General features: G+C 39.1%; 1 long non-coding RNA gene across 1 annotated transcript; it reads left to right on the top strand.

The window, feature by feature from the left end:
* The first annotated feature begins 505 nt into the window (after window positions 1-505).
* On the top strand, window positions 506-4,820 carry LOC149983915 (uncharacterized). The gene is made up of 3 exons (XR_016495578.1): window positions 506-982; window positions 1,351-1,412; window positions 3,006-4,820. It is a non-coding gene; the product is annotated as an uncharacterized LOC149983915 (long non-coding RNA).
* Window positions 4,821-6,590: the final 1,770 nt, after the last annotated feature.

The raw sequence follows: 6,590 nt of genomic DNA, 5'->3' as shown, positions 1-6,590 counted from the left end.
ACTGGCTTCAGGTCATCTACAAGACCCTGCTAGGTAAAGTCTCCCCTTATCTCAGCTCGCTGGTCACCATAGAAGCACCCACCTGTAGCACGCACTCCAGCAGGTACTGTATATCTCTCTGGCCACCCCCAAAACCAATTCTTTCTTTGGACGCCTCTCCTTCCAGTTCTCTGCTTCCAATGACTGGAACGAACTACAAAAATCTCTGGAACTGGAAACACTTATCTCCCTCACTAGCTTTAACCTGTTAGATCTCTAGGGGCGCTATTTCATTTTTGGATAAAAAACGTTCCCGTTTTAAGCGCGATATTTTGTCACGAAAAGATGCTCGACTATGCATATTCTTGACAGTTTTGGAAAGAAAACACTCTGAAGTTTCAGAATCTGCAAAGATTTTGTCTGTAAGTGCCCCAGAACTCATTCTACAGGCGAAACCAAGATGATGCATCAACCAGGAATTAGCAGAATTTCTGAAGCTCTGTTTTCCATTGTCTCCTTATATGGCTGTGATTGCGCAAGGAATGAGCCTACACTTTCTGTCGTTCTCCCAAGGTCTTAGCAGCATTGTGACGTATTTGTAGGCATATCATTGGAAGATTGACCATAAGAAACTACATTTTACAAGTGTCCGCCTGGTGTCCTGCGTGGAATTCGGTGCGCAATTGCCAGCTGCTAGTACTTTTCCATTTGATATAGGGGAGAAACCATGTGTCCAAGAACGATGTATCAATGAAGAGATATGTGAAAAACACCTTGATGATTGATTCTAAACAACGTTTGCCGTGTTTTCAGTCGATATTATGGAGTTAATTTGGAAAAAAGTTCGCGTTTTGAGGACTGAATTTTCGGATTTTTTTTGGTAGCCAAATGTGATGTATAAAACGGAGCTATTTCTAATACACAAATAATCTTTTTGGAAAAACTGAGCATCTGCTATCTAACTGAGAGTATCCTCATTGAAAACATCAGAAGTTCTTCAAAGGTAAATGATTTTATTTGAAGGCTTTTATGTTTTTGTTAATGTTGCGTGCTGGATGCTAACGCTAATGCTAACGCTAAATGCTAACGCTAAATGCTAACGCTAGCTAGCTACTTTTACACAAATGATTGTTTTCCTATGGTTGAGAAGCATATTTTGAAAATCTGAGATGACAGTGTTGTTTACAAAAGGCTAAGCTTGAGAGATGGCATATTTATTTCATTTCATTTGCGATTTTCATGAATAGTTAACGTTGTGTTATGCTAATGAGCTTGCTGATAGATTTACACAATCCTGGATACAGGGGTTTTTTCATAGCTAAACGTGACGCAGAAAACGGAGCGATTTGTCCTAAACAAATAATCTTTCAGGAAAAACTGAACATTTGCTATCTGAGAGTCTCCTCATTGAAAACATCTGAAGTTCTTCAAAGGTAAATGATTTTATTTGAATGCTTTTCTGTTTTTTTGTGTAAATGTTGCCAGCTGAATGCTAATGCTAAATGCTACGTTAGCCATCAATACTGTTACACAAATGCTTGTTTTGCAATGGTTGAGAAGCATATTTTGAAAATCTGAGATGACAGTGTTGTTAACAAAAGGTTAAGCTTGAGAGCTAGCATATTTATTTCATTTGCGATTTTCATGAATAGTTAACGTTGCGTTATGGTAATGAGCTTGAGTCTGTATTCACGATCCCGGATCCGGGATGGGGAGATCAGAAAGGTTAAGCACCAGCTGTCAGAGCAGCTCACAGATTACTGCACCTGTACATAGCCCATCTATAATTTAGCCCAAACAACTTCCTCTTTCCCTGTATTTATTTATTTATCTTGCTCCTTTGCACCCCATTATTTCTATCTCTACTTTGCACGTTCTTACACTGCAAATCTACCATTCCAGTGTTTTACTTGCTATATTGTATTTACTTTGCCACCATGGCCTTTTCTTGCCTTTTCCTCCCTAATCTCACCTCATTTGCTCACATTGTATATATACTTATTTTTCTACTGTATTAGTGACTGCATGTTTGTTTTACTCCATGTGTAACTCTGTGTTGTTGTATGTGTCGAAGTGCTTTGCTTTTTCTTGGCCAGGTCGCAATTGTAAATGAGAACTTGTTCTCAACTTCCCTACCTGGTTAAATAAAGGTGAAATAAAAAATATATAAATAAGTGAGAAACTTACAGAATGAGATCCTTAGGCCCATTGTAGTGACATTCTGACGCCATCACCTTGATAATGCACAGCCCCCTGTTGCAAGGATCCAGTTATTCCATGGCCTGCATACTCACCAGACATGTCACCCATCGAGCATGTTTTGGATGCTCTGGATCGGCGAGTACAAGTTCCAGTTCCCGCCAATATCCGACAACTTTGCACAGCCATTGAAGAGCAGTAGGACAATATTCCACAGGCTACAATTAACCGCCTGATTTATTAACTTTAACAGACGGATTTATTAACTTTATGCGAATGGGATGTGTTATGAGGCAAATGGTGTTACAGTTTTTCTCAGTCGCTTTGGTGCATTTCTTAGATCAAAAGTACAATTCTTGATACTACTTGTACAAATTCCAAATCATCAATTATTCCTTTGAACAAATTGCAATTGATAATGTATAAGTGTCAGCTTTTTCCACATTATCAATTGCTCATGTCATGTTGATCAAAATATAGTAGATGATTAGTTCCTTGCATAAGCCATTACATGCAAAATTGTTGAACTTATTTGTCAAAAACTGTCAAGCATAGTTTTACACATTTCTATTAGACCTTTTGTACAAATACATGAATTGATGAATCGTGCAGGTGAAATTGACCCTCACTCATGAAGGAATGTAAAGTGTTAGTTCAACCAACAATCAACCAGTTGTCTAAATTGCTCAAAGGTGCTCTGTACTCTATACAGATACATACTGCACCTTACATGCACCCACCTCTATGTTTTACAGTAAAATGTGTGTTCGTATAGTTTTTGTCTATGTGAAAGTGTGCCATGCATCACTGCATTTTTCCCCACATAGGACTGCAAGATTACCTCAAACCGGTAGCAGAGGACGCCTTTTCACACCTCAACAGGAGGAGGCTATTTGCACCATGGTCCGAGCAAACAATGCCATGAGACTCAGGGAAATACAAAGGACCATTATAGAAGACAACGATGTCTTTGAAAAACATCCATACGGTTAGCATCTCAACCATCGACAGGGTGCTGCATAGAAACCAGATGAGTATGAAACAGCTGTACCGTGTACCATTCCAAAGGAATGAAAACAGAGTTAAGGAGCTACGGTACCAGTATGTACAGGTAAAACATATATCTATGTAACTACTTTACAGCAACATTTTATAGTGATACATAGTACAGTAAGCACAAACTGCACACATGTCCATTGCTGTGGAAGGAACATGCAATATATGTACATTTTATGTCACTCTTCCTTACCAAAACAAATTAAACTGTGTGTTCTGGGATATAGCTTATAATGGAGTTGGACTCAAGTGAACCCTCTCACAACTTTGTATACGTGGATGAGGCTGGCTTCAACCTGACCTAATGCAGAAGGCGGGGTCGGAATATCATCGGTCACAGAGCTGCTGTGGATTTGCCAGGCCAACTGGGAGGAAATATCACCATGTGTGCTGCTATTTCGGAGTATGGTGTCCTAACCCATATCCCCCTTATAGGGCCATACAACACCCAGCATCTACTCAACTTTTTAGAGACTCTCTACAGGGCTCTCACCCCTGATGATGAGAGGGGTCTGTTTAGAGAGGATTTGACAAAGTATGTGGTCATTTGTGATAATGTGAGTTTCCATCGATCAAAAATCATAAGGCAATGGTTTTTGACCCACCCGATGGATGCTCATAGAATTCCTCCCACCTTATTCACCATTCCTTAACCCAATTGAGGAGTTATTTTCAGCATGGAGGTGGAAGGTGTACGATCGTCAGCCACACACACACAGATGACCCTGCTGGCTGCAATGGATGCAGCATGTGAGGACATCACAGTAGATGCCTGTAGAGGATGGATAAGGCATTCCAAAAGATTCTTTCCACGTTGCATTGGAAGGGAAAATATCCGGTGTGATATGGATGAGAATATGTGGGCCGACAGACAGGAACGTCTGGATGTGTAGAGACAGCACAACAGTGCTGCGGGCAAAGTTGTGCCTTAGGGGTGGTTTCCTGTGTTTCTTTCTAATTTAGTTTTTTTTTCCTTTGTGCCCCTTGGGTTGTCCAGTCTCTTTCAATCAATAACCCACATACAGTAATATGTAAATAGTACTGTTGAAATTGATATATGCCATAGAAGTGCAGCCTTGTGCATTTTCAATACAGTAACTGTCATCCAAACTGTAGCCTACTTTTACATCAGGTAATACCGTCAAAGTACACAGTTACATTGACAACATGCCTAAACATTTTGACGACCTTGTTCGTGAACAATGCCTCAATGACTTATCATTCTGATGACACTGACATGATCATTGGCATTAATATTTACTTTTGAGAGATGTACTAAGGATTTTTAGTGACTGACTAGCTTTAGAAACATATCTATTGTATATTGCAGTTTGTACAAATTGTTCTGAGAAATGCACTTATTATTTTGCACATGTTAGGGATGATGTGAAAAATGCACCAAAGCGACTGAGAAACTGTAACATCAGATACTGACTGGTTTTCTGATCCACTCCCCTACTTTATTTGTATTTTTATGTATCTGTGACCAACCGATGAATATCTATATTCCCAGTCATGTGAAATCCCTAGATTAGTGCCTAATTCATTTATTATGAACTGTAACTCATTAAAATCGTTGAAATTGTTGCATGTTGCATTTATTTTTGTTCAGTGTGCAATAACAATGACTCAAATGACAAAATACATGATTGACCATTAATTACTATTGGGCACAAAATATGCCGAAACATAACCAACAAGTTTGTAGAGTCAGAAGCTTGATGTAATCATTGCGTGCTAGGAATATGGGACCAAATACTAAACTTTTGACTACTTTAATACACATAAGTTAATTTATGGTCACCTAAAATGGGGAGTCTATGTACAACAAGTGATGTAATTTTCTAATTTGTTCATCCGATATGGATGAAAATATCTCTAAATTGAAGCTGACAGTCTCCACTTCAACCTCATAGGCATTGTATTATTTAAAAATGTGGGATTACAGAGCCAAAACAACAACAACATGTGTCACTGTCCCAATACTAGTAGAGCTCACTGTATATCTGATTATACGGCACTCTAATAAGTGATGATATTTCAACGGAGGCAGATTTTTAATCATGTGTTTTTATAGACATATCTTTCCTCAAATCTCTCTTGCTAGAACTTTTCACTTTTATCCTTTGACTGGAATTCATTTTAAACTTTGTTTTCCCGCCCCTGTGGTTTCCAAAGTAATTGTCTAACTTTTTCCACATTAACAAGCTGAGGTTCTTAAAAGTCAGTGCTTGGGAATTTCTGTGTGCAGGCTAGGTCTTCATTCCAACTTCCACTACCTTCAATTTATGATGATTAATAGGTGAATCCTTACTTCAGATGTGCATGGAGAGCTCAAATGTACAGGCTTCTCACAAATCAAGATTCTTACCTTAGTGGGGGTTGGAAAGGGGCTCCACAGGACCAGTTTAAAAAGCTACCACGGTAATAACATTGCATTAAGGCTATTCCAAATATATGGCACATATTTAAGGAGAAGGTAAGGACATGAGATTAGACTGCAGCCATGTGTCATGACGTTGGCCTGGGGGTAGGTTTATGACAGTCATAAATACCTCTTCCCCCCTTTTTCCTCTCTCTACCCTGCTGATGTTACATTTGCAACCCCTTGGTTAACATAGAGATTCTAGGAACATCAGAAGGTGGGGGGAAATTAACTATATTCTGGTAATCCGACCAATTGAACATATGCGGTGGTACTTAATGAATATGATGTCAGTTCGGTTGTCATCTGAGACATTCTCATCAATGATAAGATGACACAAACTCTAAAGTGGAAAGTCTACACATCAGAGTTATCGGATTCACATGGAATTGTTGTTCAATTTAAATGTTTGAATGTGAAATTATTTGTGACGGGATGGTGAGCTTTGGTTGCGAATGGTATGAACTTTGAACTCTTATTCACTACAGAAGTGATACCTCGTAGCCGTTGAGTTAGCAACAGCAGCTGCAAACGCAGGTTAGGAAGGAACAGACAGAGTATCCCATCTACCACACAACAACGTTACCATAACGTATGCAATTTACCAGCAGAGACATTCTTCAAAGGACAAAGGACTCGGTTGGGCAACACGGCCTTCCATCTACCACCAACCTACCGAAGCTCAGCTCAGAGTAAATATTTATTGTATTTTCCTTTTCCAAATGGGTGGTAATTTAGAATGCATAAGATTCTGTATTTACGATAGCACAGCTTCGCCCTTTGTTCCTCAGTCTTCCCGCTCTTTCACTCAAACCCAGCCCTTTTCTTTTGTGTAACAAGCTGTCATATCTGTTCCGCCTGCTAGGGACATTTTCTTTTATGACGTAATTTGTAATCAAGTTATGATTTAATTATGTGTATGTGCAATTCT

The sequence above is a fragment of the Oncorhynchus mykiss genome, chromosome 4, assembly GCF_057628025.1.
Source record: "Oncorhynchus mykiss isolate SJ-2025 chromosome 4, ASM5762802v1, whole genome shotgun sequence".
Lineage (NCBI taxonomy): Eukaryota > Metazoa > Chordata > Actinopteri > Salmoniformes > Salmonidae > Oncorhynchus > Oncorhynchus mykiss.
Note: the sequence above shows the minus strand (reverse complement) of the source record. Positions and strands in the feature narration are given on the sequence as shown.